We start from the raw sequence: 14,460 nt of genomic DNA, 5'->3' as shown, positions 1-14,460 counted from the left end.
CTCAGAAATTGCTTCAGGAGTAGTTGATCCTACCTTTTGGCAGGAGGATACCTGAGATGACCTCCTGAGGTCAATTCCAGTAGTACTGTCTATAGTATTATAAACTACACAGGGCTGAGAAGGATTGAATCTATCCTATCAGCTCTGTGTTAGCAGAAAAAGATGGACACATGCATGTATTTGGGGTTTCTCAGTCATTAGAGCTGCACAAGGGCGGATTAATTCAGCTTTCCCATTGATTGTTGCCTGCCTTGCTCCCTGGATGAAGTCCCTTGGTCACCCATGGAAGGCTGGAGCAGGATTTCTGTACAGTCAGCCTCTGACCTGGGTTTTACATTAAAAAACATGGGCTTTGCCTGACGTGCAGCTAATGCTGAGTAGCAAGGCTGGCTTTTCAACTTTCTCCCATACCTGCTAATTTATTTCCTGTGCTCTTCCAGGATCTGTGATGCGAAGCTAATTTCATGGTTTACACCGTATAGGCTCTGTATCAGGAACAAACTTTTCTTCTGAGTTTTCACAGCACCTAGTACAATGCAGCTTTACAGTAACACAACAAAAAACAACAGTAATAATGGCATGGAGGGAGTTGTTCTATCACTAAGGAGTTTTTTTCTTGTGGCTCTGTACACCTCCCATACAATGACAGCACAGAGAAAGAGCAATCTCTAAGCAAGCCTATCAAACTGACAGCTTTTTACTCCTATTCACTGCAGGGCAGTCACATGCCAGATATTAAAACGAGTGCTTTAAAAATACCAAAATGAACAATATCATCCGTAAGGCACCAACAGCAAAGGCAGTAAACAAAACAAAATGAAGTAGAACACACCAAGGGTGGCAGTTTTATAGTGTTTGTTCCCCTTAAGGTATAAATCATTTCTTAGATGATTGACACATAGGATTGAATTAATCTGAAAAGCTTACTTATTTGCATGCTTTGAAAACTGTTGGCCATACATAAGCCTGGGGAAGTTGTGTAACTGTCATCCAGAGTTGTGCATTCAAGTATTTGTCAAATAAGTTTAGTAAAATGATGTTTCTTAATGCTTCTGTAAGAAGTATTTCATAATTCTACAAGAAGAGAACAAGCGTCTTATTCCTCTGTATATTTTGAGAACGTAGATGTTTACCTCTGAAGTCTAAATACAGCAACCTGAATACCCCAAACAACAACAGTCATAATTAATTTTCTTACAGTTCATTTGTGCTCCATTTTTAAACATTTTGATCTTCAAATTGATTCTTTGATCTTGAAGACAGAGTTTTCTTGTCCAAGAAAGTGCAGTCTAGTAGTGCAAGTATAAAAGGCTCAAGCTTAAAAGCATCTCTGTCACTGTCGTTTTCCTTTATTTTGAGCTTTTGCCCCAGGCTCCCAGTTTCAGGTGTAAGTTGTACAAAAAGGGGAATTAAGTACTTGTGACTTTGCCCTTTTGAACATCTCACTGTATGATCTGTTACAAACTACAAGTTCTTGCCACTAGCTTGGAATCCAGAAGCGGGAATCCTGCCCTAAATACACGTTAAAAGGTTCCGTATTCACACTAGGCCTGTAATAAATGTCCAGCAATGAAGGCAACATAACTGGCGTCTCCTGAGGACTGACTCACAGGAGGAGGAGCTCCTTCTATGGTGCTTTGAGAAATTAAAATTAAGACTTGCCATTCCGTCAACTGTTAGCAAATGTGGCATCTATCCTCCTCCTATTGTCTGTCTCGAATCTGTGTTTGAGGCAGGGAGTAGATAGCAATTTTGTTAGGTGATTTGGGAGGTTCTGACCCAGCAATAGCTTCTGCTGCCATTGCTCTCCATACTTTCAGGCGTCTGATGTGGATGCTATTTACATAATAAAAAGAACACATAAAAATGAGGACAGTAAATGTGGGTCCTCTGGCACCGTATCATCACTTAAGCACTACTGCTTTTATTCCTTGGGTGAAACTCAATACACTACCAACAGCAGCAAAGATGTGGAGGGTTGTGCGTGCGTCTATGCATGCAGTAGTCATCCGGTTGTTCAGAAACAAAGGCTTATTGGTTTGTTTTGCTCCTCTTCCAGTAACTGTGATGGATAGGCCTGCAATTTCCACATTCACTACGGTTTCTTTAAATTGTTTTTTTCATATGCTCAGCAGGGGTGTGGGGAGAACAGGTGTGTAGTTGATAGACTACTGGTATTTAAGTGGTGATCTGGGAAGTGGTAGGTTTATGTTTTCTCCTTTTTCTTATGAGCAGTCTTGCTTTTTTTTTCCTCTCCTCTACCGCCTTTTATTTTATTTTTAATACCAGCTTGTTTCAATTTCTTCATGCATCTGTTTCTTAATTTCAGTTTGTTTTAACTTCTTCCCCTGATGGAGGTTGCTCATCTATGTATATATTGGCATTTAAGACTGAATTCTTTTAATGAGTGTTTGGCTTCTCTTTGGTAGAACCTCAGGACATCTGTGTCCATGTAACCCATGTCTCCTTAGTCTCCACCTCAGTGATGTGGAGAGTGTAGGCACTAAGAGAACAAGACCATGTCCAGCAAGTCTACGTTTCGGAAATCTGTCACCCCTTGTCCCCACTCCCGCTGGAATCTCATGATTTTTTGGGCTCTTTGTTAAATTACTGAACTCAGCAATAATTCTTTAAGTGAAAAAAATAACAGATTTGACAGATCATACTTGCTTTAGCCGTCTATTCTTCTTCACAAGGTATGCTATGTTCTTCTAAGAAGATGTAGTGAGGTGGGAGACACTGGTGCAGTGGAGATAATGAGATAGTGGAGAGCCATTGAGTGTGGTTGGGGGAAGGGGCTTGCGGAATGGCAAGGTTTGGCCAGCAACTGGGTTACAGTGGGGAGTCAAGAGCCTGTATCTCCTGCATAAAGACTGCAGGATTGCCAGGAGGCACTGAGTGGCTAGGCAGACCTGTTGGTGACTGAAGAGGTCTGGTGACAGAGCGTGCTGCTACTCAGAAAGGTACCGAGCTGATTAAAAGCGAAGACACGCAAAGGAGCTCTGTGGAAATCCTTCACTTCACGTCCTTTCTAGTTGCTTTGAACTTTCTCCATTTTAAAGAAAAAATTCCAGGTTTTATTCAGACAAAATCAGTTATTTTTACATTTAAAAGTCTTTCAGTCTTTTTGAGAGAGTATCCTCTGGAGGAGGTCTAGATGGATCTACCTCAGGACTTTGCCAGCTTTCTCTCTCTCCCTTTCTGTCAACTCTCATGCTAATTATGGGACTCTACTTCCTCAGAAGCAGGCGCTCGTTCAGATGTGCCACACTGGTCTGTGTGGTTTTCCACCCCCTGATAAAGTCCTTTGTCATTTTTTTGCCTCTGAGAATTTCCCCTGCATTGCCACAAGGCTAGCAGTCTGTAGGCCATCTTCTGTCTCCTCCTGTCTGGAAACTCTATAGGTAATGAGTTGTTGGATTTTCATTTGGGTCTCTACAGTCCTTAACCACATCTCTTGATCAAGCCCTCGTAAGTGATATACATTCTAATCGTCTCCAGACATACCATAGGTTTGTTAAAAATCCCATGCTGTTCACATATGTTGTGTCTTATACGTAAAAATGTATAGCAGAACTCCTTTCTCACTGCAAACACTCTGGGCAGTTTAAAGCATAACGAGGTGTTACAGATGCTTCCCCTCAGCCAACAGATGGGTTATGTGTTTTGCATCAACAGAAAGTCCTAAATCCAGGATTACACTAAGTAACAAGCTGATAATATTTATCAGGGTGGCTTTCACTGGTTTCAGTGGTTTGCTGAATCCAGGCTCAAAGGAAATTAAATACTCATAACACTGAAGTGTGGCTGAAGATTGAGAATTTACGTGTGTAAGTCTTCATGTTGTTTTGGGTATTGCTTGTTTTATTTTCAGGACTTGTTTACATCTAGGAGGTGAATGCTGGATTAATTTTCTGATGGGAAAAAAGTACTGTTTCAAGTAAGCAAAAAAAAAGAAAAGAAACATACCTTCAAGCTAGCTCATCAAGTTTTAGCTGAACAGTTTAACATTTCTCGAATCTACAACTTTACATTGTATAAGCAGAGTTCCTGAATAGCAAAGACAGGCAATTTGGTAAATTTATTTTCTTCAAAATACAGTTTTTGTGACTAAGGCAAGAAATATGCTTTAATGTTCTTATGTTGAACTGTGGCCTCAGATAATGAATTTCTTTCTGTATAAAGACCTTTTTAAAACTTTAATTTTCAAAAATTTGTAGTTAGCTATATCAAAATATAGAAAAATGTTTATTTAAGGTTCATCTGTTTTCTCATCTTGTGTCTACTCTGGTATAATTAAAGTACAAATGGAATATTTTTTAAGTGCAGGGAGTAATTTTAATAGCAGCTAGTTTAAAAAGTAGTGGAAAGAAACTAAGTTGTATGTCAAATCTCTTCAGATCTTAAGTTAATAATATTGAAAATCCTGTATGTCACGTTTACTTTTATAACATTACCATGCAAAAACATCAGTAGGCAAAATATACTATGCATAATTGCAGCAAGTTAAATGATATGAAGAATGCCTTGAAAAAATAGCTATGAGGGACACGTACTTATACATAAGTACTTAATTAGACTTAATTACAGTACTGCAGAAGTCAACTCAGGAGCTGTGCGATGCGAAAAGAGACATTTTACACATTGCTGTAGGGATCATTGTTTTTATGCAAGACATTGACATGGCTTTACTCTAAAGGGCTAATTGAAACAATTGGTTTTGACTACACCAGCAATATGGAAACAGAGCAACTAGAACAATGGCAAGTGCCGTAGGACTGCTCAGGAATCAGAGCTGTCATCTCTTCTGATTTGCACATGTCATATCAAAAGCATTCTAACGCCTTGCTCAAAACTCTTTATGCAAAGAAACGCACATACAACCAACCCCAAATCTCATCAGAATAATGTAATTTCAACACAAATAAAACATTGCACAATCCTGTCAACATGCCTGGAAAAAAAGCAATGATAAAGTACTGCTGCCCTGAGTCACCTAGCTGGGAAAGGGTCAGAGCTTGACATTGATATCACTTACATTGACATAAATCTTAAGAGATTTTGTGACAGTTAGTGGTGTTACTCCGGTGAAGAGCTGGTCTGATACCAAAATTAGGTCTAGAGTTTATCAGAACCACTAACGGCAGGGTAGGATTGCAAGTACTGGAGTGAAAAGAACATTTTGTAAAGTTAACTGTGAAACATAAGAAGTTCTCTTTGTGCTGTATTTTTCCAAACACAGTAATTGCTGAATACAATAATTTTCTAAAGACAATAGCAAGGTTTCCAACACTCTCCCACAGTATTCCTCTGTGCAAGTTAGGATGTTGCAGTTTGGATGGGTGGACAACTAATTGGATGGTCAGGCTCAGAGGGTACTTGCTAATGGGACGTACCCCACTCGGAGGCCCATGTCAAGTGTACCACAGGGGTACCTACTGAACCTGTCCTCCTCAGCATCTTTGCCAATGACCTGGAGGAGGCGAAAGAGTGCAGGCTCATCAAGTTTCCAAATGAGAAGCACAAGGGCACAAAAGAGAACAAGAACAAATGCAAAGTCCTAGCAGCTGTGTAAGAAGGACCTGGAGCAATGACACAGGCTGGGGGCTGCCTGGCTGGGGAGCAACTCTGCTGAAAGAGACCCAGGAGTCCTGGCAGACAGCAAGCTGGGAATGACCTGCAGCGTGCCCTGGCAGCAAAGAAAGCCAAGAGCATCCTGGGCTGTACAAACCACGGCAGAGCCAGCAGATTGAAGGAAGTGCTTGGCACTTGTGAGACTGCATCTGGACGCTCTGTCCAGTTTTGGGCCCATCAATACAGGAAAGATGCTGATAAACCAAAGCAAGTTCAGTGGAGGGCCACAAAGATGGTTGGGGGCTGGAGACTTTGTCCTGTAAGGAGAGGCTAAGGAAATGGGGCTTGTTCTGCCTAGAGTTTAGAAGGTTCTGGAGGCACCTAACAGCAGCCCACTGTAACCCAGGAGGAGGTTAGGAAGAAGACAGAGCCTCTTTCACAGCGGTGTACAGCGGGAGGACAAGAGGCAAGGAGCATAAATTGGAACAAGAGAGGTTCTGCCTGGCTAAAAGGAAAACCTCTTTCCCCAGAAGGACAGTCCAGTAGTGAAGTAGGTTGCCCAGAGAGAGTTTTGCAGTCTCCATCCTTGAAAGTTTCTGTGATGCAACTAGATAAAGCCCAGAGCAACCCCACAGCTGACCCTTCTTTGAGCAGAAGGTTGAAGTAGAGTCCTTCTGAGGTCCCTTCCAAACTGAGTTGTTTTGTGATTCTGTGATTTCATGATAATTTTTAAAACTAGGTTTTCAGAGTGTTTCCAGAGTCCTCACTTTCAGGAGTTTGTCCAGGGAATTAATGTAGAGGATAACGGTGGAGCACATCAAGATTTTCAGCAATATTTTGAGAATAACTTTTCTCAGAAGCAATCAGAATTTCTGAAATGCCTTTTTTTAAATTTTTTTATTTTTTTTTTTTAGATCATAGCCAGAGTTTGGGGAGGCACAAGATGTACATAATGACCCAGGAGAGTCATGCAGAGATGCAGAAGGAAACAGTGCTGCCTCCGGACTGTAAAATCACTCTCCTTTCCTCTCCTGTTTACATCGCTCCTCACAGCCCTGGACATGAACCTTCTCCATGGGGAAGAGTTATGAGATATGATGGATCTGGGGAAAGGAGAGGATTAGGGGGATCCTGGTTTACTAAGACAAAGAATACTTTACACATCCAATACTGCTTACTGCTAATTAATGCAGTTAAGGGGACAGAAGACATAAATTTCACTAGAATTACTGTTTGCAGGAGGGATGGCATCTAATCCCCAAAAAAGGATAAAGAGCTTTTCTGTGCTGAAAGCTCTAACTGAATCATTTTAGAAGCAGCTTTAACTCAAAGTATCCATAAATTTAAGACCTTGGGCCAGCTCCTCAAGTGGTGTAAAGTAGTGCGGATACACTGACTTCTGTGAGGTAAATCTGATTCATACCAATGGAGCGTGAAGACCTAAACCCCCTTCTGGGGAGAAGGAGAAGGCAACTGTTCCTGTACCTCAAAAAAAGCTTAGAAAGATTCTGTCTGAGAGCAGAGTATTACCAAAGACCTTTCTCACAAAAAAGGCAATAGATTAAGAAGTCACTTTCAGGGTTGAGGAAAAGAAAAAGTTGGTGATTTTTTTCTCAGATCAGAAAGAAACATATCAATGAGATAAAGAGACCATCTGGCTCCTGGATTCCCAAAATATGAGAGCTCCCGAGGCTGAAATTTCTTCTTTAGGAAAGCATGTTCAGCCTACCTGTCACTCAGTGATAGAAAAATAAGTTAAAAAATAAAATTTATTAGGGCAGAAGAAGCAGCTGGAATTGTGAAGTCCAGAGAGGTGAAATAATCTCTCTTCGGACAACTTAGATAAAGCACCTCAAGAAGATGAAGAGCATATTTCATGGAAAAAACACTTGCCAAAAATTATCACCACATTGGACTGAAAATTTATATTAGAGTAGATACCTGTTCTTACGTAGAGAGGGAAAAAGGTTCAGAATGTTTTTTTCTAGTACATTGCCATAGGAATTCTGACTTACCAGTCTGAAGGACTATTAGTGATTTGGAAGGAAACCTTTCTGGGAGAGCACTAGGAATGTGCTGTTGTGTCTAAAAGCTAAGGTCACGTTTTCTTAATCTAGAAAGAATCAGCAAACAGACAAAGAAGAAAATAAAGCCCGTTGTATTGAACAACCACATCTGAAATGTTTTAAAAGACATTTTAAACCAATGTTCTCCACTGCCTGCTATAAATCCTCTGTCTGGGTGGACTGGAAAGTCTTACTGTGATTGCTAGATTGGAAAATAATATGAATAATGCCAAGGCATTAAGTGGGGTTAAGTTTTAATCATAAACCAATATCAGCGCTCTAATAAATTTTAGGAGGATGGTATTAGAATTCTATATCTTATTTCATTGTACTAATATAAGAGATGATATTTAATGATAACTTTATGAAGAGCATCAATTCAGCTTTGTAAGTCTTGTATTACTAGTATTGAATTAGCGTACATCACATCATCAGATAGACGTCCTTTCTACAAGCAAGGCCCAGTTTTTGTGGAGGGCTTCTCCTGTGCGTGGTGAGAGAGTCTGTGCCCCGAAGACCTTTGTAGAGTGACAGAGGTAGTGAAGTGTATCGCTAACAAATGATAGTGTCAAATGTAATTTCTACACGCATGTACATGTGCACACTGTGTACTAATATCCTGGGGTTTCTGAGCAGAGAATTTTAAATGCCCCTGATTTTTGGCAGTACCTGTCCTGTTCCCAAGGTTGAATGCTTAATCTTTCCAGGTAGTTTAAAGACCTTCTGAGTGTTAATTCACATTATTGCGCCAGATGAATTTTTGGGAAGTATGCATGGTGCGTGCAGATTTTTTGAAAAGTTTTCCAAAGATTATTTATACAACCAAGTACAAGTTTCAAAGGCTATTTAATTTGATCCCGTACATATGTTTGCAATTTAGGAGGCTGCAAATGGCTAGTGGGAAGACCTGGTTGCTGTTTGTTTCTTTCTGGCTGGAAGAACCAAACTCACTCAGGAATAAGTTCCATGGATTTTAGGGGCCTTAGAAAAGCAATTAATATGGTCTGGTTTATTTGTTATACTTGTCAGGCATTTATGCAATGTGAAATCAGATCAGTGTGGCATACGTCAGATCTGGTTTGCACGCTCTAGTTACGCAATTTATTTGCTTCATGCATATAACCAAAGCATACAGAATGCACTGTACTGTGGGGAAAGGCAAAACTAAGCAGTCTTGATTTTATCTGTGGCTCTATAAAAATATATTCCTGAACTGCATCTCTGCAAATAAAATCATATTTCAAGTTAAGGTATGCATCCAGCTTTTTATGGTAACTTTAAATTTCGCACCTCCACTCTGGTCATTGCGCTGATCCGCAGAGGCTTACCCAGCGGTGCTCAGTATATCAGACTCTGCTCAGCAGAACCTGCTGGAACTGGAAACTTGCTGTCTTACAGGGCTGCGTCAGCCCCAGTAAAGGTTGTGTTTGAAGCACTGAGCCTTTCCCATTGTTCAGAGTGAGTAATGTGCAGATATATGGAGCAAGGACAAACTAAGGCTCTTTTTCAACCTTTCTCGATTCTGACCAGAGAAACTTGTTTTGTGAAATGTTAAAAGTCAAGCTCTTCTATTCTAAAGGGAATAATTTATTAATGTTATTTGTGACTATTTTTCAGAAAGCCTAGATTTATTTCTCTAAATAGAACTTAATAGGAATCCATGAACAGAGATTTTCATCAGAATGTTGTCTATACAGATTCAACCCATTTAGCTATAAATCACTCCTCTAAAAATACGTAATTGGTCTTTTATACTGAAGATAAAATATGTTATTTGCTCAGAGTTATACTAAAGATCATTAGTAACTGATGGCATAGAGGTTCAATTAACATGCAAATGTAAAGTGTCAGTTTTAAAGTTTGGAAACTAAGTCTTTTATGGGACACATTAATATTTCAAAGTTTTGAAACAATACTTTAAAATATTAGTCATAAGCTTACCCTGAGCCTCATCCTGCTTAGTAAACTAAGATATTTAAAAACCCGACTGGCCGTGGCCCTGAGCAACCTGCTCAAGCTGGCCCTGCTTTGAGCAGGGTGGCTGGATTTGCCAATCTCCTGAGGTGCCTTCCAACGTCAACTATTCTTTGATTCTGCACATTCTTGAAACTCGCCCTTCTGGTGTTATTCTCTCCTTGTAAGGGAGCTCCTGTGGCAAGTTATTGTATAAATTTGAATTACAGGAAAGCCTCTACTTAACCTATTTTCAGCAAATGACCTGAACTGAATTTTAAGCTTGTCTTTGAGGATGTGCTATAGCTACGTATTTAGCGTTTTTGTTAATTAAAGCAAACAATCTTTCATGAAGCTTCTTGAACTGCGGTCATCTTAAAGGGAATATTATATACGCAGTAGCATCCAAGAGTTCTTGCCAAAGCTAGACAGCAATTTCTCTTGCTGATGGAGCACTCCATCATGAGAACAAGGAGACAAATTCTGCACTGTTTTGTACCTGGCAGAACTCCATTGACTTCATTAGGTGGATTTATCCTGAGTGTTGTAGATTTTCCAATGTTATAGGAATATGACACAAAAAGGCATCTAGATTTGAAAAATTAAAACATAAAAAAGCTACTAGCTCTGGCCCCCTAAAACCAAAGTGATAATGCTGGGGATGTGTGTTCCAAATGTAGGAGGCTGAATTTCGTAAATTAATCCCAAACTTGGATTAGGATAGTAAGAATTTCAGAACTGTTTTGGACTGACAATAGTTTTGAAATTACTTGCAAGAAGGCATTTTTAATGTCATTTTGAGCAAGTATAGTATTCCTCCTATCAAAACAGAAAATAATTTATTGTAGTTTTGTTCAATTTCCCAATAGAGACAAAAATATACCGGATAAAAGCCAGGACAGAAATTCTAAACTACTTTCTTGACCTTTCCAGAATGGCATTATGGACTGGCAAAATCTGTATTGCCTCAGTGCCACATGTATGCTGGGGAGTGCTCTGCTTGACAGGTTGTCAGCATCTTCAGCAGGACAAGGTTCTTTTGAAAATTCCAGCCCTTGTCTGCTGGGCGCCGATGCCAGCAGTCAGTCCTGGGGATGAGCCGAAGTGCTTGGTTTTTTGTGATGTCTGTCGCAATGTGATATATGCCTGCAGGTCCACAAACTAATGATGCTCAAATGTCCTTCCTCCCACTTTGATCCAAAGAAAAGAGACAAGGAGTGAAAATGAAAAGCGGGAAGAACAGACAGAGAGGAAAAAATATCAGATGCAGAAAAGAAAGTAGGGAAAAAAGTTCAAATGGTCATCCAGAGAGTGAAGCAAAAAGATATAAAGAACCTGAGGAAAAGGGACCTGCAAAGAAATTTTTCTTCAGGATATTTTTACAGGTTTATTGTTAGTCTGGTTTTCCTGTGGAAAAGCAGCGTATCTTTTCATAGTATGTGTATGCGTCCCCTCTCCCCACATGAATTTTTGAACTCCTTGACCAGTTTAAATCAAATTTTGTAGAAGCATGATCCCTATAGGTTTCATCAAGCATGAATGACAGCGCAGGAGACGAGGAAAATCTCTTCCTCTTTGGGAGGGGAGGGGAAGATTTAGCACAAACACATACCATGTTACCTGTAGAATCCACACTGGAAAGAAAGGTGATGAGTATCTAAACCTTGGAAAAGCTTCCGGAAGAGCTTTTACACCAGCCTATCTACTATGAAACCCAAGTAAGTAGGAAACAAGGTTTTGTTAATTCTGAAACTTTTGGATTTCACTAGGTGTTTTATTTTAGAGAAAAATTGACTAGAGAATTGTAAGAGCTAGTTCACTAACTAGAAGTTATTTTTAATTAACTTTAGCTTTGTTATATTTAGAATTGGGCTTCCAAATGGCTCTCTGATGTGGTGAAAACAAGAGTTGTGATAAATAGAAAGCTGGAGAACTGAGCCTTCCCTCTGAGAAAATCGAGCAAAATTTCAGGACTAGTTATGTGAGTAAACACTGCCGTTCCTCATCAGGAAGTGGGGCTGGTATAAAATAATAAAAAAAGAAGTCAGTCAAAGTAGATGCATTAAAGGAGAATGACACCTGTAGTAAAAGGGAGTTAGCTCAGTGATCACCCAGCCTGGAACCTGGAACCTGGGACCTCAGTCCCAGTGACAACTGCCACCTTCAATCGTTTACACCACACATGCTTTTCACAGACCCCAGCTGATCTGTGACAACGCAGTCAGTTCCAACAGCAGTGCTGGCTGGCATACAGAACCGACAAAGCAATGTAACCCAACATGTATCAAACAGAGGGAGCAAACAATAATAGCTTCACGGGTACTGGTGCTGTGCGACAGGGGATTCACGGTGTGCACTTGAGGCAGGTAACTTAGTTGAGACATCTGAGAAAGTCAGATGCTTTGGTTATGAATGTCATCAATAAAAAGATACAGGCATCTTCCCAAGGTAATTCAGGATTTTAAATGAAATATCTGTAGTAGAGTTCATAAATACCCTTCTATGCCACCCAATTTAATAATAAAAAAAAACTCTCTCTGATAGTTACTGACAAGTTTCACTAGCTCAGTAAGCCATATCTGAAATAAGATGCCTCAGGGTGGAAAATAGCTCCAGAAAATGAACCTTTTTAAACAAATATAGAAAGGTAAATTTTAGATCATTCTAAGGAAAGAAAAGAGAAAGGAAAACTCAAAATAAGACCCTTTAACTAGCCTGCTCTGAGAAACTTTTCAGAGTTTCGGGTGTATGCACGGAAAGAGCATGACTTTGTTGGAGACCAAAATTTTACTGTCTTATTCACCTTACAGTTGCAGTTTCTGCTGGAAAACCCGATGCTTTGAAGGGAAGCTTTGAAATATTTTATGTCTTAACACCTAAGACATTTTGTGAACATAGCCCCTGTTCTCTAGCTGAATGGAATTGCTTTGTGAAAATAGCATGTTCCTTCCCTAGCCAAGTAACTTGAAATTATTTTCAACTTTCAAGTCATCAGACTGTGAGCCTTACAGGAATGATTGATTAACGTCAGCTCCCACTATTTTCTATAAATATTTTTTTCCATTTAACGTAATTTTGATTGCCATATTTCTTCTAACGTCAAAGCTCATATTTCTTCTAATGTGTTCCTTATCTTACCTTTGACTGAAAGTAGGCACAGAGAGACAACATCCAGACTAAATACAATTTCTTATATATTTTTGTTATAGGGTCCAATTGTCCTCAACTTGTTTATGCCAGCATAGCCACAGTGACCTCAGTGGAACTGAGTATGTTCAGCCAAAGTGAAAATCTAGTCCACGAAGTCCTCTCTTTCTCTCTCTGTGTGGCTATGCAAACTATTTCTTTTATTATCGCGTGCTCATTTTTCTTATGTGGAATTCAAAAGGCTTTATCACTTTGTTCTCAAGCATCCCATCTTAAGATTTTTAACATCAAACAGACTTTAGAGAATAATACATTCAACACTAAAACCTTTCACCTTATTAGATAAAGTCAAGGAATAAATACCATTATCCAACAGCCCCCTTTAATCTTGTAACAAACACATTCTACTTTCCTGGGCTATTTGAACCACTTGACAAAGTGCATATTACCACTCTGGATGGCCACTGTAATTTTATGGACTATATCGTGTAAAAAATACATTCTTGTTAAGACTTGATTGTGTGATGGCAAATGTGACTGCTGTGGAATTTACAATATACAACACAGCTATTTAAAATAGAAAAACAGTGAGAAATGTTTTATTTCCCATTATGTGGGGTTTTGCGTAGAAAGCTTGACTAAATAAAAATAATTTGGAATTCACTGTAAAAACAAAAATATTTTTTTCACAATAGTCAGCATTCCCAAAACGAATCTATTGTGGTTATAGAAAATTAAAATATATTTTATTTTGCTTTATGCATCATTAGCAAAATTGCCTGTTCATGTCTTCTACTCGAATCCACATTGTGGGTGCTAATAGTAGGAATAATAAAAAGAGCACAGAGAGACTTTTAGCCATTATGTGGTGAGTGCAAGCCCAAAGGTTAGAAAAATTGTGTTTTGACTGGTATGCTGACTGTTGTTGATATCTACTCCATTAAGAAAATAATTGGATCAAATTTTTTGCTGAGGTATTTTGGCAAGGCAGTAACAACTTAAAAAGAGATTAATTTAGATGATTGTAGCACTCTGTCTGTGTTTCTCCCTCAGCAATCTTAAATTCTGATCCTGTACGTGATTTAAGTCCAATGGTGTTGAAGAGGATGATGTAGGGTAGAGACCATAAACTTTATTTTATAACTATTGCAGCGGAAGGAAGCAGATATAATCACTGTGCACTACAGCAGATCCTCAGAACATCATAGTACCTTGACTCTATGCTTTAAAATAATGCCTATAAAAGAAGACCAATTACAAAGCAGAACATTTCACAAGACATAAAAAACAGTTGAAAGAATATTTTTTCACCTAATACGTGTATGTCTGGCATTTCAAGTGACTGGAAAAATTGTCTGAATGTAATTTGTGATTGTTATACACTTGCTTTAAATCACACCTACAGTGCTTCATTCTGGAAACTGAGAATAATACCAACACTAAAGGCACGCTCTCACTTTGATTAAACTGTAGTTTTATTAATGTAAACTTTAGCTGTATGATAGTTAAGGCTGAACTGGTTTCGATTTACTTTTACTGTTTATGTTGCTGTTTATTGTTGCATTTTGTTAATTTTGGACTGGGACTTTCAAATGGACCTAAAGGAGTTCAGCTTCTAAATCTCACTGAAATTAGGGGCAAATGGGTATTTAGTTACCTTGGGCCCCTTAGAAATTCCTAGCTAGAAACTTGTCAGCTTCCTCAGTTTTTATATCGTATA

Source organism: Larus michahellis, chromosome 6 (assembly GCF_964199755.1).
Source record: "Larus michahellis chromosome 6, bLarMic1.1, whole genome shotgun sequence".
NCBI lineage: Eukaryota > Metazoa > Chordata > Aves > Charadriiformes > Laridae > Larus > Larus michahellis.
This window is presented reverse-complemented; position numbering follows the sequence as displayed.